A 20,111-nucleotide genomic window follows, 5' to 3' on the forward strand; every position below is an offset into this window, starting at 1 on the left:
TTCCCAATACATGCACACACCCCAATATGTTTTCTTTTTCAAAAACTTTGTAGACAAAATATTCGAGTCCAAATTATCAACAAGCAGTCAATGAAAAGAGAGAGAGTGAGTTAAAGTTCAGGAAAAATGAGGGGAAGGGAATACCATAGGGAGAAAAAAAAATCATTGTTGCCTAACACCGTCGTCAGCTTTTTGGAGGCCATCAATCACCTTTCTTTCTGAAGTGTTGATACATCTGTTGAACTACTTGGCATTGGCACACGGGTGATAAAATCTTACACCTTTCGCCACCCCTTTGTGCATCTTGAGACAAATTAGCTACTGAAGAAAGAAACACTCAGGTCCTTCACAAGTCAGAAGGAAATGTTAAACTGTAAATATTAGTATCCCTCTCCTTCAGAACTGGCAGTAACTCTTCACTTAGACATAGGCAAGATCCATAGGCTCACAGATTATTTTTATTCCTCCTGCATGTTTTATTAATGCCACCCAGGCAGCCTCAAGTGGGCACGTGGGAAAAGGGGAATGAATCCTTCTGCTTTTAATATTGACGATGTGGGGATTGTACCGAATCTAAATGATATTAAAATTCCAGAAGATAAAGTTATTGCTCTCCTTTGACTTTCTAATGTTACTCGCTATAATATTGACGGAATTGCATTCTTGCAAGACTAAAAACCCATCTAGAGCGCAAAGGAGTATTTTGCATCAAGTCAGCAAATAGGTTTCCCCCCATTTCTGCCCCCTCCATCAGCTTCCATAAGGAAGCAAATGAGGCCTTTGTGGGAAATCATAGCACACTGTTCCATTCGATTCACAGAGATCACCGTGGTTTATTATTATTTTGTTAATAAACATTCAGTAATGTGATATTTTCCAGTAGCCTATGGTTTATATGACAATTTTAATCCTATTGTGTTTTGTAATTGTTGGTGAATGGCCACTTGGAACATGGCATACCATGGGAAAGTGGGGTAGAAATAAATGATGAAGACATGAGAACACAATACAAGAAGTTACAATGTCACTGGCCGTATCAGTCATAAGTAGCACCATACAGTATCAGAACAGAAAAATACAATGTGTTGGATTCATCACTGTACATTGTTCAAATGTAACCAACTTCTGCTTGCAAAATGCGACTTCTGCTTCCTTTTTCCCTCCCGTCGCACACCATGTCCAAGGCTTGGTGTACTTTTTCTATGACTAGATAGAGTTTATGTTCTGTGAAAAGTCACCTTCTGGGCAATCGTGTGACTTAACTAAAATGATATCAGTTGATGGACCAAAGTAGTATAGAAGCATAGAATTGTAGAGTTAGAAGGGTCCTGATTATTACCTGATTATTACCTAGCTCAACCCCCCCCCCCCATGATACAAGAATCTCAATTAAGCATACATGACAGATGGCCCTCCAACCTCTGCTTAAAAACCTCCAGGAAAGGAGAGTCCACCACCTCCCAAGGCAGACCTTTCCACTGTCAAACAGCTCTTACAGTCAAAGTTCTTCCTGAAGTTTCGTTGGAATCTCCTTTCTTGTAACTTGAATCCATTGGCAGGGGGAACCACTACAATTTGAGAGCCCAAAGATCGCCACTGCTTTCCCCCAATAGCACTTCATCTTCTCCACACAGAATGCCTGCTACTTGCTTGCTCTTTCCCTTGCTTCAAACATAGCCAAATACACCTTTTTATTGTTTTTAACCCCTCTTGGAAGCCTAAAATCATTCTGAGTTTTGCCACCTCCCTTTACCTTATCTTGGTTACCCTTGTATACACTTCATGATTTCTCCTTTCTTCCATTTAGCAGACCCACAAGAAGCTACTGAGACATTTGAGAAATTTAGTAACAAAGTTCTGCAAAACTGAAACAAGAAGGATGTAAATCAAACTACTTAAAACTTGTTAGCCTGAATGAAATAGTCAGGACTTTGAAACATTTCTCATTTTTTAACAATACAGCCTGAGTCTACATTTGCTAAAGATGAAGGGACTCACACACCAGCCCTCTGAAAATTTAAACATTCACACACACACACCCCATTTCAATTCTTGGAAAATAACACTGGATGGGAAAAGGAATGGGGTAAGGAAAACACAACACAAATCTCATGAAAAGCAGCTTTGTTCAATGCCATTGATATACAGGGCTTCACTTTTATGTCTTGTGTGCTCATAAACCAATACCAGTTATGTTACCAAAATAGTAGTTACTATTTCTCCATAGAAATTAGTGCACTTCAGGGAATTTACAGTGCAAGGGGCGAAAGTGCTCTAAAGCATTTGGAGCCATCTGAATAACCCAGCATGTTTTCTGGCCATGTAGATGTTATTGCTGCATTCTCCCAGCTTCATGTTGTTTCCCTAAGTAAATCCAGTTTCTTTGCAAGAGAACCAGTCCTTTAAGATAAAAGCCAGGCCTGGATTCTCACGGGAGATATGATTTTTCTGTGAGGATGTGCAGAAATGTCAAGAGATTCCTTATCTTGAAGGGTCTGGGGATTGACTGATAATGCAATCCCTGGTGGGGCTGAGTGTCTAGACTTGCTCCCTATATGTTATGTAGTCCACAGGTTACAATGTGGTACCTGTGGATACACATGTGCCTGCAAAGGCCTTTCCTGGTTCCCTCAGAGTCCCCTCCTCCCTGCTGAAGTTTCACTTTGAATAAGCATTCTCTTGTAGTCATGATAATAGGTTGCTGTTTGTCCATGATTACACTATGTGTGTGGTGTCCAGGACAGTTTCTCTTTATTTGCAAATATGCCCATAGGCTCCTAAAGGTTGGCAACTCCTACTCCGCAATGACTGGAACAGGCACTCCAGAGTTTCTGACAGGGGTCTTTTCCCAGCCCCAGTTGGAGATGCTATGAATTGAATCTGAGGTCTTCTGCATGAAAAGCACATGCTCTGCCATGGAGATATGGCCCTGTCAGGTGACTTTGGAAACCTCAACCTTTGCAGAAGTACCAGATAGATAGAGGTAGATAGATGATAGATAGAGATAGATAGATGATAGATAGATAGATAGATAGATGATGATATAGATAGATGATAGATAGATAGATAGATAGATAGATAGATAGATGATAGATAGATAGATAGATGATAGATAGATAGATAGATAGATGATAGATAGATAGATGATAGATAGATGATAGATAGATGATAGATGATAGAAAGAAAAATAGAAAGAAAGATAGAAAGAGACAGAGACAGACAGACAGACACAGACAGACACACAGACACACACACACACACACACACACACACAGTGTTCCCCCGAAAAAAAGTATTTTCAGGGGTACTCTCATTATGACTCAAGAAAATCACCATTTTAAAGTTCAAATCGGGAAAAAGAAATACACTAAATGGACAAAAGTACAAAGATTCACAAAATGTTTAGGGGTATGCGTACCCCTGCGGCCCCCCCAGAAAAAAAGCTCTCAGCTCTCTCTCTGTGTGTGTACTCTCTCTCTCTCTCTCTCTCTCTCTCTCTCTCTCTCTCTCTCTCTCGGGTTGGGGAATAGCTCAATTGAAAATTGCCCGCCATGCCTAGCATTTTTTTTTAAAAAAACAAACCAACAACACACATCCAGATAGGGTTGCTACCCATGCAATTAGCCTAATGTCTAGCTTGACCCTCAGTTTATATGCTTAATGTTACATTTAAGTAAGCCTTTTCCTGCTCATTTGTAATGAGATTGAAGTGCTGTTGTTGTGGGTATTGCTATTTTTCTGTATATACCTTTCCTCCAAAGAATGGTATGGTTTAGAAACCGGCAGATATACTTTTAGCGTGCTTTCGTTCCACTGTGATACAATTTTCTTGCAAATTGAAAATGGAAATTATATTATTTGACTTGCACGAGAGCTTTAGCTCTTTGTATTCTGGTAATTTCCAGCATTTCACCCCCTCATGATCCACATTTGTTCAGAATATTTGTTGATAATCTCTTTATGTGGTCGAAGATTAAAGTCTAAGATCAGAGCAGCTTGACCTCTTTATTGTCTTTTTATATGGCTTGTCTGCAATTAGGAGGCAGCTGTGGAACATGGCATCATTAAAGGAATAATTTGCTGACGGAATGACAAAGATAATATGCCCAGAGGGATTTTTCCCCATAGTAATTGTGCTGGGCAGTTACGCATGCTGTGAGTGATAGAGATTTTGGACAATTTGCCATAGACCATGTAAAGCAAGCAACAGCTTTATGCAGACAGAAATAATATATATAATTTCATTTTTAAATAAGAGAATTCTAAGAACTGCAAGCAACTACAACAGAGAGAGAACTGGGAGCCTCTCTTTTGTCCAAACCTATGTAATTAATGTAATACCAAGATTGGTGAATAAATAACACTTATAAATATTACTGCTGCAATGGGGAAAGAAAATGTAATTTGCAAAGAAACCACACAAGGTCCAAAACTGACTGATTTTCATTACTGCACTACAATCAATACTGCCTTACAGAACCATGTTCTAAGTTGAGCACAAAATCAGAACAGAACCACATGACAGAATGATGTAAGCTCTTGCCATCAAACTCTTAAAATATGACAAAAGCCAACCTCAGTTTTATGTAGATTTCTTTCCCCAAACAGTGTTGACTGGGATACCATAGGAGAAAATGGGCAGTGGTATCATTATGTATGCTTTTTATTCAATTAGCTGGATCTAAAGTGTGGGTGGCGCTGTGGTCTAAACCACGGAGCCTTGGGCTTGCCAATAAAAGGTCGGTGGTTTGAATCCCTGTGACAGGGTGAGTTCCTGTTGCTCAGTCCCTGCTCCTGCCAACCTAGCAGTTCAAAAGCACGTCAAAGTGCAGGGAAATAGGTACTGTTCTGGCGGGAAGGTAAACGGCGTTTCCCTGAGCTGCTCTGGATGGCCAGAAGCGGCTTTGTCATGCTGGCCACATGACCCAGAAGCTGTATGCCGGCTCCCATGGCCAGCAAAGTGAAATGAGCACCGCAACCCCAGAGTTGTCCGTGACTGGACCTAGTGGTCAGGGGTCCCTTTACCTTTAAAATGCCATGAGTAGAAGGCTGCTCATGCAACAGAGGTTCTGCTGTCCTCTCTACATCCGCTCCCAGTGCCCATAGAAAATATCTCCAGGAAGCCCGAGCTGCATGGGATTGGGCAATTGTGACAAATTAGGCAGAAACATTAGCTTCAGTTAGTCGTGTGCACATCAACCCAATTTTTGGCAATTCAATCCACAGTCAGCAACACTGGTTAAGGTGGTATCCTTTACAGTTCAGAGCATCAAAAACACACAAATAATTTGCAGCATGGTTCACATGCTGGAGTATACATCTAACATTTGGACTGTTCCCTAAATATTAAAGTGAAAATTGAAGGGGGCGGGGGAGAGATTTCAAATCAAGCTGCACCTGGAAATATAAAAACATAAGGCACTAGAGCAGTAAAATGGACACCTTTGATACATATTAAACTGGAGTTTTGAAAAGGTAGTATGGCTTGAGTATATAGCTATAAATTTTAATGCTCCAGAGCCATAAATTAAGTGCAATTTATTGTAGAAATGTTCATATTATTATTTTACACACTCTCAGTGCTCCCTTATTCTTTCATCCACTCTCTCCCAACCGTGACTCACTGCCAGCCACTCTGCGTTGGCCTAGGTAGAGAAGAAAAGAGGTTAAAAATACAGAAAAGCTCCTTTGGCAGGTGCCATTTTCTTCTGCATCCTCCATTATTTCCTGAGTACCTTGATGAAAATTCTATTTAGTCATTTAATAGTTTCTAATCTGCCTTTCAGCCAAAATGTATGCCTCAATCATGAAGAACACAGAGCAGTGTGGAAGGTTTGCACTAAAGAAAAGGAAGCACTTCTTCACAAAGTACATAGCTGAACTTTGGAATTCTCTACCACAAAATGGCCACCAACCCAAATAGCTCTGGAGAAATTCATGGAGGATGAGGCTATCAATGGTCACTAGCCATGATGGCTTTGTACTACCTCCAGCACTGGTTGTAACAGAAGAGAAAGGGGCCTCAGTAAAAACAGCAGAAGTGACTATGTGCCAGAAAACAAGTAGGGTGGACTCCCTTTCCTCAGCTCGCTGGTTGTTAGAAAGACAACAACCAGAGTTGAGGGTCAAGTTATGCAAGCTAGAAGCTGGCAGGCTGTGCAGCTGGGAGACAAAGCTATGTCTGATTTCTGGAGGTGTTAATACTGCGAACCCCTCCATCATAGACTCATGTTGCATATATGCATGAATAAATCATATATCATAAAGACACCACGGTCTCCTCTGTCTCTCATTCCGAGGAAACACAAACCCAGGGTAAGCACTTGGAACCCTGGAATCTTGAAGAGCTCAGAGACTGGAGTGGTATACAGCTGTTCTAATTTTAGCCAAAACATTCTAATGGAGACAGGAGGGGGGATTTGAGATGAGCAATTCCTATAATTCCAATATTTCTATTGTTCTACTGTCTCTTCCTAGCGTTTCCTGTCATTTCTCATTTTACTTCTTCTGCTTAATTAAAAGTTGGATGAATGTAGTGAGCAATGACTGAACTGTTTATGGTTTTTTGTTCCCTGTTTTAAAGTTATCTTGGTGGTTGATTAGATTTTAGTAACTGGGAATTAGTAACTAGATTACATATGCTGACCTTTACACAAGGTATTAGGAGCTCAGGGTTTCTCCTGTTTGAGATAAGACACATTTGAGATAAGAATGCTACCAGAGTCAAGAAAGTTCATAACGGGGATCTCTTTTCACATGCCAACCTTTTTACTCAAGCCATGATCTACAGTAATAAACCATAGAAAAGTTTCAAATTGACACACCTATTCACACCCAAACCCCTGAAAAGCTTCTCCAGATGGTCAGGGAACTGAACTTTAATACAGAATAAAATAGATTCATAGAAAAGGGAAAGACTGACTATTTCTGCAGCTCGTTCTCCCAAGCTTTAGTGCTATTTATTACCCCAGCCCCTTGACCATAAACAATCTATACTCATGGTCATATTTTTAGACTATTAGCAGTCGGATGCTCTTTCTCAACTATGGTTTCTCCTTGTTAGTTGTTAAATTTAATTTAAGGAGGCTTTAAAAAAGCATCTTGCTTGCCATCAATTTTATTGCAATAAATTTGGATTATTATGCTATGATATAACTCAATTAACTACACATTTATTTCTGCTTTATGGCGGGGGGAGAAATCAATTCAACCATAAAAGGTTTCCTTTCCTTCAGTTGCAGCCTTGTGTGACTCCAGAAAAGGGTGATCTATTTATTCTAAATATGATAGTATTTTATTGTAAAATCCAGATCTGTGCCAACCAAATAATGTCTACAACAATTAAACAGTAGCTGCTATCCTAAGCATACATCGTAGCTGAATCCTATGAATGTTTACTCAGAAGTAAATCTGAGATCAGAGGGATTTACTTCAATTAGTCATGAAAAGAGAACTATAAAAAGAAAATCTATAGCAAAGCATCAAAAGTAATACACCAAGAGGCAACAGTGCCAGTACTAAAATGTCTCAGAATGGCATAAAAACAGGTTATTGTTAGCACATATTTAAATGTTTAAGAAATCCATCAAATGAGAAGCCAGAAGAGAGAGGCAGTCATGGTGCTACTACAGGGAAGTCTGTTTCTCACATTCCCCACCCCCCACCTGTTACCTAATCTCACCTATGGCCAAAAGACAGAAATGGCCCTCAGAGGGCGGTCCTCGGCCACGCCAGACCTAAGTAGGCGAGGCCACGCCCCCCACACCAGCCAATTGGCTGGCACGGGATATGACACAGCCGAGGATTCCCTGCTATCGCGTGGGGCTGGAGCCAGCCCCCGCGAGTGTGGGGGAGGGGCATGAAGCCTGCAACCCCACCTCCTCCCCAGCTCGGAAGTGGATTTCTCAAACAGAATGGCTTCCAAGTGAGTTAGTAAATAAGAGTTGCATTCATTTATTTAATTTCCATCTAGCTCTGAAATAGAAACTAGATTCATTTTGCATTTAAAGATAAACCTACCTAATGCACACTTTCCAGAAAAATATGAGAACCAAAAAAATTCATCCTCCAAAATTCACAATTCTCTGAATTTTGCAATGCCAAGTAATGCGTGAAAAAAGGAGCATACGTATATTCATATATTAGTGAAAATAAGATAAAATCCAATATATTAGCATACAGGCCTGTATTTTGGAAGAAATTTACACTAAAATGCTGACAAATTTTGATGAGGGTTTTTTTTTAAAAAAAAAAAGGGAAAAGGAGGTGATCTACAAATGTGGAAAACAGAAGTTAATATTAGAAAAAAACAAGAAATGAGATAAACTCAGATTGACAGATTTGCTCACCCCTGTTTTCAATACATATCATTTTTAAGTGATGGAAGCAATAGACCTGAGCAAACATAGTTAGAGAGCAAGAGTGAATGTAGGTTACAGTACAGTCACATAAAGTAAAATTATATGCTAGAATTACAAGCCCTTTTTGGAACTTGCCACCAAAACAGAGCCAAATATAAAGGCTTCGCAGTATTTCAAAAAAAGGCTCACTGTCGAGTGTCCAGGGGAAGAGAGCCACAGCTGTACATAAGTTGCAAATCATGTGTTCTATGGGCAATTGCATACTGGGTGTTCTCAAAGTGATCAGGAAGTGATAGGGTCTGTCCCTTAAAAATGTGTAATAGGCCAGTGGGAGGCTTCTAGATAGATGAATCTTCTATTCCGTTAACATTACATTACAGCAATAATTCAAAGTTGGTGCAGATGTTACTGCAGCTGGCTCGCCCTTGGACGTTACTCCTTCTGCAAGTGGTCTGCTCACATGAACAGTGCAAAGTTCCTGTACCGTTTACACTTATCCATGCTTGAGTTAAGAGAGGGAATCAAAAAGTGACCTGGAAACAGGAACTCACTTGGTTGGATTTGTAAAAACAACAACTTGCCGTGTGTCAGCTGTTATTTGTGCAGCAAATTCACCTTTAAAGTATAGCTTGATTTACTTCATGTAATGAGATATAACAATAAAGTAAGCACATGTCATGAAAGCGATTCTAGGACACTCTGAATTCCTATCCGATGGGGAGGTGGAGAAACAATTTGATCCCCACAATATTAGTCTATAAGTAATACAGCCCAGGGAGAATAGCTTCATAAAAGATATTCTATATCTCAGAGTGGGAATAATCTGGACATTAAACCTAGATCCCTCAACAAAGAAAACCACTCCTTTCTGTGGTCTGGTGTAAAACCCATCTGACTCTTTATATAGAGTTTGGTGGGGTTTAGGGCTTAGATCTAGCTGCCTCCAGGTAATACTCAGATAAACAGGGATAAGCCCATAATACCACATGACATTCAGGCAGTCAAAGAAAGGACTGGTAGAGAATTATAGGAAATAGGGAGACTAAAGCCTGAGGTTCAGGGCTACATGCATTCACAGACATGGTTTTCTGTCTGTTTCTGGGAATGGCTCCAACTGATCTCCACCAACAAAGTATTATTTGAAAGCTCATTGTGTAAATACAGTGATACTTATGGAGTTTAATTGAGCAAATGCCACTCAGAGTCCTCGCTAAGTTCTAAGGTTTCTACATTCCCCACTCTTTGGCCCTTGGCCCCTCTGTGACACCAGAGCAGCTGTGCCAATGGTAGCCTGGAGGGCTGTGGCCCTTTGGCCACCCTCAGGCTCTCAGATGTCACAGAGAGGCTTGCAAGGTCAGTGCCAGGCAGGTGCCTGCCTTAGGAGTCACTTGCAAGAGCCGTACTCACCCACTGCAACAGCAGAGCAGTTCAAACAAGAGCATCCTGGCTCAGAAGAGGCAAACAATGGAGCAGGTATATTTTTTAAAAAGGTTGCTGAGTTCCCAAGGGTCAATTTCTTAATAGCAGCCGTATGTGTGTGCTGCCCCTAGTAAATGGTGGGTCTTCATTGTGAGGTGTTTGGTTTGTTTATACATTCTTCATTCTCAGAATAAAACTAGTCAGTCTATATTTGATAAGTGAAACCTATATATAAAACTTCACAGGTCAGGCAAGAAGTCAGAGGCCTGGGAGAAGAAGCAGGACACCAGAGAAGAAGAAAAGAATCTTAGGAGAGCAGCTCAGCAATATCAAGAGCTCACCCATAATAACCAGACTTCAACTAGTTCATATAAAATGGTTATTCAAGGCATTATAACCTTCTCTCTCCCTCCCTCCCACTTTCAGGCATTTGATCCAGTGTTCCTCAAGCACATGGTTGGCAGAGGGCAAGGGTGGATGTCTGAAGCAGGGAGACCCCTGCATTTATTTATTTAAAGCATTTCTGTATTGCCATATCCTAAATTGTCAGGGTGAGGTACAATATTAAATCATAAAAAATATCTAAAACAATACAGGTAGTCATTAAATTGATTGGCTTATAAAATTAAAATTATATAGCTGCAAAGGTCTGCCATCTCCTACCTATAAAGTAGGTCCATCAGGCTGCTGGAATACATTAAGCAATTTCTGCTTATACAGCTTTATTTCTTATGTCCATAAGGGAGGGGAGAGTCCAAATAAATCAGAATTACCAAAAAGTTTATTTGAATAGACAAAAGTCTGTGCTTTCTGCTACATTTTTTTCAGTCAAAATGACTGAAAACTTGAGAAACCATTCAATATTGTTGTCTCAAGCTGCATTTCTCCAGTTTTATCATCACCTTTTAAAATGGAATCTTGAGCAAATAATCATCTTGAGAGATAACAGCGGACAGTATTCTCAGAGTATTTATTTGTTTTGTTTTTCAATTTTCTCCTGTCAGCATCAGGACAGAAGGCTGGGTTGTGGCTTCTGCTATAATAAACCACATCCAGCTATGGGACTAAACCACTTAGACCTGGTGCAGACGGTATGTTTAGAAAGATTGCTTGTATATTTTTCCATGGAGCCAATTAACAGCTGATGTAGGGACTCAGCGGAAGACTGAAGCAGCTGCTTTCATGATTAGGAATCTTGAATTCCAAAGTTTCAGTCCTACGCACACATGTGGAGCTGGTAGAGGCAGTGCGAGCACACTAGGTGGATGAGGAGGAACTGAGCAAATCTGTCATCCACACATTGGGCCAGATTGCGAGACAGGAATTTCCAGTCTAGCCCATGAACACCAATGGGCTTAATAATCCGTCTAAATGACATTGATCCTGCAAGCACTTCTATAGTGGAAGATTACCCAAACAAAAACTACTCAATATAAATTGTTGGAATTGAAATGATTGCCTTGTTCTAGGAGGAAAAGCTATTTACCATATTTTTCGCTCTATAAGACGCACCAGACCATAAGACGCACCTAGGTTTTGGAGGAGGAAAACAAGAAAAAAAATATTCTCAATCCCTCTTGCTGTTCTGGCTTCTGGGATAGCTGCGCAGCCTGCATTTGCTCCATAAGAAGCGCACACATTTTACCTTACTTTTTAAGAGGGGAAAAGTGTGTCTTATAGAGCAAAAAATACGGTAAGTCAATGGGCCATGCTTCCAAGTAATGTGTTTAAGGTTAGGATGAAAGGATTAATACAAATTTTAATCTGTTGAAAATAATATGAATCAAAGCTATCTAAGACATTTGGATGCCCAGTTAATGAATGCCCTCATGCTTTAGATAAGTTCTGATTCTTTATATGGCAGCTGCGTGTGATATAGCTTCTTTTGAAGTTAATAAAAAAAAAGAACCCTAGACATTAATATGAAGATAAGGCCATGCCCCCTGAGAGGAGGGAACAAGATCTAATTACTTTTCACTTCTCTGTCAGTCTGATGACAGTTTCACCATATTGATAGCTACTAAGCTACAGCTGACCTTCTGGGATTCTTTGACATTTTGTTGTATGGCAAGGCATTCTTTTCAGAGAATACACAGTGCTGAAGAAAAGTGCTGAACCTTGAGAAAAAACAAAAAGACAATAAATCCCATAACATTCCTTTTGCTTCTATCATCAAATTAATTTGGCAAAGGGTCCCCCTTTCATTTTGACTATCTATTTTGTGCCTAATCAACTGAAATTATTCTTCCCCTTGTCTCATTCACCATTTTTCTTCCTGCTTTGTCATTATTAGGCACAGTTAAAATCCTGAGTCAACCATACTTTAGAGATTAGTATATGGTCTATTTTAGCTAGAACTCCCTATTGGCATCATTGCCAAAAAATAATGAGCTGTTTTTTTTTAAAAAAAAGAAATTGTTTCTTTGAAACATGATTCTTTCCATATTGAAGAAAACAAGCTGACTAGACCAAGTCATTGGAGCGCATTGGGAATGGGTGTGTAGGGTGAACAACAAAGAAAATTAAAGAATGCATTCCTTAGTGGCTGCCTCTTCCCATATTTGCTTCTCCACTTCATCAGTTTGGTGGAGAAATACTGTTCTCTGTCCCAAACATAACTGATGGGAGAGCTGAGTGATGATTGGGGATCATGATGGTATCTACTCTGTGGAGTACTCTTTCAACTGAAAGGCAAAAACAGCTGTGTTTGTCTCTAAGGAGAAAAGGAACCCTCCAAAATCCAGAGCTGAGATCATGTGAGTAGCCAGGATTTTTGTTGGAGGGGGGCAAGCTTTTGTTGGGGGCAGAACCTCAGGTTTGTATTGATTTGAGGGGGCGGCTGCGCCCCTGCTCCCACCTCCTTGGCAGTGGCGTAGCGTGGGGGGTGCAGGGGGGCCGGCCGCACCGGGCGCAACATCTGGGGGTTAGGGTTAGGGGGTGCAAATCCACGGATTAGGGGGCACAAATCCACGGGTTAGGGGGCGCAAATTACTTGCCTTGCCCCGGGTGCTGACAACCCATGCTACGCCACTGCTCCTTGGCTACGACCCTGGGTGGGACATAACTAGGCCTATAGGGATGGAGGAGAAAATCGATTCAGTATGCATTGCAGCCAAATCCACCAATTTGCACTTTCTGAAACAATGCAGACATAAACTCAGCTATCCTTCGAAATTATCCAATCCAAATTAATGTTGCAATGATGTTCTCCAGGCAATGTTTACAGAAATGCATATATTAGAGAAATGTGTGTATAAAAATGAAGCTATTATCAAATATAACATGGAAAAAAGATTGAATTTGGGGAAAATTCTTGCAAAAATGTGTACATTGATAAAAACCACATATAAAATGTGTTTATTAGAAGAAATTTGCTCTAAAATGCTGGTGAATTTTCATAATTTTTTTTTTAAAGACAAAGCCTAAGAGACACCACTGAATAATTGCCCATGTAAAATGAATCTCCTCCATATGGGTAACTTTAGGCTCATGTGAGTATGGGCCAGGAGTTCCAGTTGTTCACTGGACTAAATTAACAAATATTGGCAATAACTCACAAGAATTTCCTTTCCCTCATAAACGATACAGTGGACGCTCGGGTTGCGAACGTGATCTGTGCGGAATGCATATTCGCAACCCGCAGCGGCACAACTGCACACGCACGGGTTGCAATTTGGTCTTCTGCGCATGCGCAAAGTGTGATTTAGCACTTCTGTACATGCATGACCACCAAAACCCAGAAGTAACCAGTTCCGGTGCTTCCGGGTTTTGGCGGTCCGCAACCTGAAAAAACGCAACCTGAAGCATCTGTAGCCCAAGGTATGACTGTACATTAGTATAGTGAGTAGATATAGCATGCATTAGCAGAGCCTAAGAAAAACAAAATTAGGCAAGATGGTGTTTAGCTCAGTTGTATTCTATTTTGTATTTTTATGTTGTGAACTACTCTGTGATCTTCAGATGAAGGGCAATATACATTTATTTATTTATATTATTATTAATAATAATGTTACACAACATGCAGTGATAGTTTCATTGACCTCGCTGCACCTAAAAGAGAGTTAATTAAGAGTGTTGCCCTGGAGAAGCAAGGGAAAAAGAACATAGCAACACAGAGAGAATAAATTTCCTCTACCCTTTGGCACATACTTAATTCCTTATGCATTAATGAAAATGTAGGGGAAAGATACATGAAGTTAATTTAAATTCTCCTTACGTGATGGAATTTTAAACATGCAAATTATTGTAGGGGGGGGGAATGCAACGTCAAACAATGTTAAATTAAAACCAGAATAGTTTGGTCCAAGTCCCAAATAAGCATCAATGACCTGAAATCAATAGAATTTTACAGGGAATAAGATCTTTTTAAAAAGAAAAGGCAAAAAGAAAAGAAGCTAATATATGCCTGTTGGTATCACCACATGGCTCAGAAAAGTGTCCAGAAATATTACATTCTCGCAATATAGGATGTCCAATTAAAGTGTGGGGTGGTTAAAGTTACAGTGTCTGACTAGGGCCTGGGAAACCAGCATAAAAATAATCACTTAGTCATGATGAACACAGGGTGACCTTGGTCCAATCCCTGCCTCTCAAACTAATCTAATTCACAGAATTGTAGTGTGGATTGGATGGGGAGGGAGAAGAACCATGTTTGTCATCTTGTGTTCTTTAGAATTAAAGAGGGAAAATAAATGCAGCAACTAACTAAAATCATACTCATAATAGATCAATTGATTTAGGTTACTTAAGTCTACTTGTGCTTCAAGACCCCCAAGCCACCCCAGGAGAATAAAGACACAAGGACACAAAATTTAGGTAAATGTTAATGGGCAATATATAGGCCACAACTTTATTGGTTACAGAATGTGAGCTTGGGCATTGGCATCAACAGACTATATCTGACTCCTGCCAACCTTGCAGGAAGTCTAGAAGTGTAAACCACCAGTATGGGGATCCCCGCCGATGTGGATCAACTCAATCTCCCCCCAGGTTCCCGTTGGGGTTGTGCTGTGGGTTTAAATGTTCCCCGGCAGAGCCCTGATTGGCCGCCTGGCAAATGGCTTGACGCGGGACACTATCCCACACCACGCTGAGGCGGGGGTGGGGCCTGGTGGCCTGAGCGCAACCTGGTCTCACTTGGAAGAACCAATTTAACAGGTCTACTCCGAGTAGCAATGTTACATTTTGCCAGTTTCTATTCCAACATGTATTTGTTAAAGAAAGGGTTGTATTTGTTCCCATCACAATTCCTTTGTTCCTTCCCGACAGGCCTCTACAAAATTATTTGTAAATATAAATTATCTGCCATCATGTTTTATTTTTACTACAGCAATGCTATTTTCTTCTGGAACATGTAAACAGGTCATTCAGAGGGAAAAAATGTTGCAAACAGACTGACTGTTGTGTAGTTAGGAAAGCATCAGAACCTTCCCCAAGTTTTTTTGAATAAACATTCAAAAACTTCTTGTTGATAACATTTAGATAGATAAATTAAGGATCTGTACAGTTATGTAACATGCAGAAAATAACATATGTTGATAAACCAGAAAAAGGAGCTTAGGGAAGTCTGGGGGGGAGGGGAGGGGTTATGTTTTGGGGAAAGGGGAGGGGAAAATAGGGGGGATTTAAGGATATGTTTTTTTTAATAATAAAATATGTTGAAATTATTAATAAAAAAATATTTTAAAAGAACCTTCCCCAAGCTTTGTTTCCTCCTTACTCAGCTGGAATACTAACCCTATTTACCTGGGAATAACCCCCATTGAATACAATTGGTATTACTTCTTAATTTGTTGTTGTTTAGTCGTTTAGTCGTGTCCGACTCTTCGTGACCCCATGGACCAGAGAACACCAGGCACCTCTGTCCTCCACTGCCTCCCGCAGTTTGGTCAAACTCATGCTGGTAACCTCGAAAACACTATCCAACCATCTCGTCCTCTGCCGTCCCCTTCTCCTTGTGCCCTCCATCTTTCCCAACATCAGGGTCTTCTCCAGGGAATCTTCTCTTCTCATGAGGTGGCCAAAGTACTGGAGCCTCAGCTTCACAATCTGTCCTTCCAGTGAGCACTCAGGGTTGATTTCCTTCAGTATGGAGAGGTTTGATCTTCTTGCAGTCCATGGGACTCTCAAGAGTCTCCTCCAGCACCATAATTCAAAAGCATCAATTCTTCGGCGATCAGCCTTCTTTATGGTCCAGCTCTCACTTCCATACATCACTACTGGGAAAACCATAGCTTTAACTATACGAACCTTTGTTGGCAAGGTGATGTCTCTACTTCTCAAGATGCTGTCTAGGCCTGTCATTGCCCTTCTCCCAAGAAGCAGGCATCTTTTAATTTCGTGGCTGCTGTCACCATCTGCAGTGATCATTGAGCCCAAGAAAGTAAAATCTCTCACTACCTCCATTTCTTCCCCTTCTATTTGCCAGGAGGTGATGGGACCAGTGGCCATGATCTTCGTTTTTTTGATGTTGAGCTTCAGACCATATTTTGCGCTCTCCTCTTTCACCCTCATTAAAAGGTTATTTAATTCCTCCTCACTTTCTGCCATCAAGGTTGTGTCATCTGCATATCTGAGGTTTTGATATTTCTTCCGGCAATCTTAATTCCAGCTAGGGATTCATCCAGCCCAGCCTTTCGCATGATGAATTCTGCATGTAAGTTAAATAAGCAGGGAGACAAAATACAGCCTTGTCGTACTCCTTTCCCAATTTTGAACCAATCAGTTGTTCCATATCCAGTTCTAACTGTAGCATCTTGTCCCACATAGAGATTTCTCAGGAGACAGATGAGGTGATCTGGCACTCCCATTTCTTTAAGAACTTGCCATAGTTTGCTGTGGTCGACACAGTCAAAGGCTTTTGCATAGTCAATGAAGCAGAAGTAGATGCCTTTCTGGAACTCTCTAGCTTTCTCCATAATCCAGCGCATGTTTGCAATTTGGTCTCTGGTTCCTCTGCCTCTTCTAAATCCAGCTTGCACTTCTGGGAGTTCTTGGTCCACATACTGCTTGAGCCTTCCTTGTAGAATTTTAAGCATAACCTTGCTAGCGTGTGAAATGAGTGCAATTGTGCGGTAGTTGGAGCATTCTTTGGCACTGCCCTTCTTTGGGATTGGGATGTAGACTGATCTTCTCCAATCTTCTGGCCACTGCTGAGTTTTCCAAACTTGCTGGCATATTGAGTGTAGCACCTTAACAGCATCATCTTTTAAAATTTTAAATAGTTCAGCTGGAATACCATCACTTCCACTGGCCTTGTTATTTGCAGTGCTTTCTAAGGCCCATTTGACTTCACTTTCCAGGATGTCTGGCTCAAGGTCAGCAACCACACTACCTGGGGTATACGAGACATCCATTTCTTTCTGGTATAATTCCTCTGTGTATTCTTGCCACCTCTTCTTGATGTCTTCTGCTTCTGTTAGGTCCTTTCCACTTTTATCCTTTATTATGGAAATCTTTGTACGAAATGTTCCTTTCATATCTCCAATTTTCTTGAACAGATCTCTGGTTCTTCCCATTCTATTGCTTTCCTCTATTTCTTTGCATTGCTCGTTTAAGAAGGTCTTCTTGTCTCTCCTTGCTATTCTTTGGAAATCTGCATTCAATTTCCTGTATCTTTCACCATCTCCCTCGCATTTTGCTTGCCTTCTCTCCCCCGCTATTTGTAAGGCCTCATTGGACAGCCACTTTGCTTTCTTGCATTTCCTTTTCATTGGGATGGTTTTCGTTGCTGCCTCCTGTATAATGTTACGAGCCTCCATCCATAGTTCTTCAGGCATTCTGTCCACCAAATCTAAATCCTTAAACCTGTTCCTCACTTCCACTGTGTATTCATAAGGGATTTGACTTAGATTGTATCTTACCGGCCCAGTGGTTTTTCCTACTTTCTTCAGTTTAAGCTTGAATTTTGCTATAAGAAGCTGATGATCTGAGCCACAGTCAGCTCCAGGTCTTGTTTTTGCTGACTGTATAGAGCTTCTCCATCTTTGGCTGCAGAGAATATAATCAATCTGATTTCGATGCTGCCCATCTGGTGATGTCCATGTGTAGAGTCGTCTCTTGTGTTGTTGGAAAAGCATGTTTGTGATGACCAGCTTGTTCTCTTGACAGAACTCTATTAGCCGTTGCCCTGCTTCGTTTTGATCTCCAAGGCCAAACTTTCCAGTTGTTCCTTTTATCTCTTGACTCCCTACTTTAGCATTCCAATCCCCTATAATGAGAAGAACATCCTTCTTTGGTGTCACTTCTATAAGGTCTTGTAAGTCTTCATAGAATTGGTCAATTTCAGTTTCTTCAGCACAAGTAGTTGGTGCATAAACTTGGATTACTGTGATGTTAAAAGGTCTGCCTTGGATTCGTATCGAGATCATTCTATCATTTTTGAGATTGCATCCCAGTACAGCTTTCGCCACTCTTTTGTTGACTATGAGGGCCACTCCATTTCTTTTACGGGTTTCTTGCCCACAGTAGTAGATATGATGGTCATCCGAACTGAATTCACCCATTCCCGTCCATTTTAGTTCACTGATGCCCAGGATGTCAATATTTATTCTTGCCATCTCATTTTTGACCACCTCCAACTTACCCAGGTTCATGGTTCTTACATTCCAGGTTCCTATGCAATATTTTTCTTTACAGCATTGGACTTTCCTTTCGCTTCCAGGCATATCCGCAACTGAGCGTCCTTTCGGCTTTGGCCCAGCCGCTTCATCAGCTCTGGATCTACTTGTACTTGCCCTCCGCTCTTCCCCAGTAGCATGTTGGACGCCTTCCGACCTGAGGGGCTCATCTTCCAGCGTCATATCTTTTATATGCCTGTTGTCTTTGTCCATGGAGTTTTCTTGGCAGGGATACTGGAGTGGCTTGCCGGTTCCTCCTCCAGGTGGATCACGTTTGGAAAAAACTCTCCACTATGACCTGTTCATCTTGGGTGCCCTGCTCGGCATAGTTCATAGCTTCTCTGAGTTCTTCAAGCCCCTTCGCCATGACAAGGCAGTGATTCTTAATAGACATGGCTAGAGTTGCAAACAGTGCTGCAGCTGTTCAGCAATACCCATAAACCTTCCAAAATAGGAGTGTCACTTAAATGGCTTTAAAGAAGATAAGACAAATTCATGGAGAGCACAACTACTAGCCATGATACTATGTTATACCTCCACTGTCAGAGACATTACGTCATAGTCTCATTGCCGAGCAACAACGTGGAATAATAGCCCAGCCAACCAGAAGAGTCTCTGAGGTGTACTTGCCTGGAAGCAGAGTCCAGGTCCAAAATCAGGTCCAGTCCTAGGGTCCAGCAAACAGCAATCCGTGGGGTCGGATTGTCCAGGGAACCCAATGACCATGGGGTCAAGACAAGCAGGAAGCAGCAAGGTAGGGCCAGGAACTACAAGTATTGTCACCAGCATTTGCCTGCTGCTGGAAGCTGTGCTTAAGAAGGCTGAAGCCAGCTGGTTCTCATCAGTGCCTTCTCCTCTGAGTCCTTGAAGGCTGATCAGCTGCAGGTGGAGACACGTCACCTTCTCCCCCTTCAGGCTGCTGTTCAGCAGGTGAAACTGACTCTTGGCACATGACACATTATGCTTCTGGATACCAATTGCTGGGATCAGCAGCTGGGTAGACTGCTGCTCGCAGGCTCCCACAGGCATCTGGTTGGCCACTGTGAGAACAGAACAATCATTGTATATTCGTTATTATGTAGCTGTCGGTTAAACCACAGAGCCTAGGACTTGCTGATCAGAAGGTCGGCGGTTCAAATCCCCGCGATGGGGTGAGCTCCCATTGCTTGGTCCCTGCTCTTGCCAGCCTAGCAGTTCAAAAGCACATCAAAGTGCAAGTAGATAAATAGGTACCGCTCTGGCAGGAAGGTAAACAGCGTTTCCATGTGCTGCTCTGGTTCGCCAGAAGCAGCTTAGTCATGCTGGCCACATAACCCGGAAGCTGTACGCCGGCTCCCTTGGCCAATAAAGCGAGATGAGCACCGCAACCCCAGAGTTGGCCACAACTGGACCTAATGGTCAGGGGTCCCTTTACCCTTTACCTTTATAGCAGAAATATTTTTTGCTGTGTTGAAAAAAAATACTTTTCTGCTGCTCCACGCAATCTCTAATAGAAGAAAATTCATCAGCGCAAAATGGTGGGCTTTCTCACCATGGCTGCCAGCTGATGACTATGGTATATTTTTTCCACATACATTATCTGTGTTGTGGAGGAGGGAAATCACATGCATTATATAAATAAGAGGGGATTGGGGAGAGATCTTTTTTTATTAGAAACATATAAAGAAAGGAAAAGAGGGCCCTATATCACTTCAATTTGTTCTATACTGTCCAC

The 20,111-nt window shown here is 41.3% G+C and overlaps 1 long non-coding RNA gene across 1 annotated transcript in view; it reads left to right on the plus strand.

Annotated features, from left to right (window-relative positions):
- Window positions 1–18,918: 18,918 nt before the first annotated feature.
- The window catches only part of LOC309378392, a 32,632-nt gene continuing 31,439 nt past the window's right edge, over window positions 18,919–20,111 (plus strand). The window contains exon 1 of the long non-coding RNA XR_014172046.1: window positions 18,919–19,151. This is a non-coding gene — a long non-coding RNA (uncharacterized lncRNA). The remainder of the gene's footprint in view (window positions 19,152–20,111) is intronic.

This window comes from Podarcis melisellensis, assembly GCF_964234715.1.
Source record: "Podarcis melisellensis genome assembly, chromosome: 9".
NCBI lineage: Eukaryota > Metazoa > Chordata > Lepidosauria > Squamata > Lacertidae > Podarcis > Podarcis melisellensis.